Below are 1,501 nucleotides of genomic sequence, written 5' to 3' on the forward strand. Positions count from 1 at the left end.
AGGAACCCTATCACTACCAGAACTCAGCAGTGAAACCCCAGCAAGCCCCCAACAACAAACGAGCTCTGAAGTGAAAGGCTGACTACCTCACTGCGCCACCACCAGCTGTTTTATATATCAGTTAATCACAATGCACAGATGAGGCTCGTTAGTGATTCCCTGCTCAACCCCAACACTGAAGAATCTACATATCTGAGAATGAACACACATCAATCAGCTGTGTGGTAAAAAACTATTTATTGTTCACAGATTACAAACATATATTGATTTGTGTCTGACATCAGAAATATATTATTTTCTTAATTATTCATCAAATCAACAGTGTCAAAGGAACCTAGAAACCTTAACCTTTTAATATTACCTTGTAAGCAGACTTAAACCACGACTTCTCTTTAAGACACAAAACCTGTTTCTTCTTTGCAGCTGAGAGACTTCGTATCGTGACTGTACGCCAACGTTTGATTATGGTTTCAGTTTATAGACACAAACCTCGGCCCAGTGTCTTTATTACTGGCAGTAAAACCCAAGCTCATCGTTTTACCTGGTGCGCCTGGGTCGATCAGTCTGCGCTGTCCACTCACAGACTTACACAATGATATACTTTCATTTATGAGGCCAGTTTTTCCAACTGGAGGAGTCAGTGCAGAATCATCAAGGCCTTTACTCAACAGAAATACAGATATATGTTGCAGCTGATCCTTTACAAGTCTATTACATTGTGCAGATTTCTTTATACTGTTTGTGTTTCACGTTAAAATTCATCTTCACGCTGATATCTTTAAACACTAAAACTGTTCATCTTCACATTAAATCACAACCTCTTACATTTGTTATAGCTGTACAGATATTTAAGTAATTCGACAACAACTGTACATGTTACCAGATTTCAGGATATATAAAACCTATAATTTATGAGGCTGTCAGTATCCCCTGTTAATCTTGTGCTGCTGGTCCAGAAGAGTCTGTTGCAGGCTCACTTTGGCATCTTCAAAATCTGGATTGAGCTTTAATGCTTGCTGGAAGTCACTCTTGGCATCGTCGAAAAAACCTGTAAGATAATAAAAAAACATGTAAATACATAACGAGTGTAAGTTTATAGGTTTGTAATGTACTGCCAAACTGGCTTGTTAGGAGTCAGCACTTCTGTATTTCTGGAACATGTGAGCACAAGCGAATACACAGCTCCACCTAGTGTCTGAGGACTGAACACACCAAACTGACTCCACACACACACATATAGCTTCATCCCACTGGATCAATAATTGCTTTCAAGCCTGAATCTCTGATCTATAGTAAAAAGACATCTGGGGTTTTTGCTAAGAAACAATAACATCAAGATTAAATCTTAATAAAAATGCATAATATTTGTGCAGAAATGGTCAAAGAGAGTTTGTCCGGCTCAACTTACACTGAGCCAGTAGCTCCCAACATTTTCTCTTAAGGGACTTCTATCACTGGGTAAACCGACGACCACTAACATATTTTATGGATGTTTCATATT

This window comes from Morone saxatilis, unplaced genomic scaffold, assembly GCF_004916995.1.
Source record: "Morone saxatilis isolate NCDOM2014 unplaced genomic scaffold, NCSU_SB_2.0 Contig7, whole genome shotgun sequence".
Classification (NCBI taxonomy): Eukaryota; Metazoa; Chordata; class Actinopteri; family Moronidae; genus Morone; species Morone saxatilis.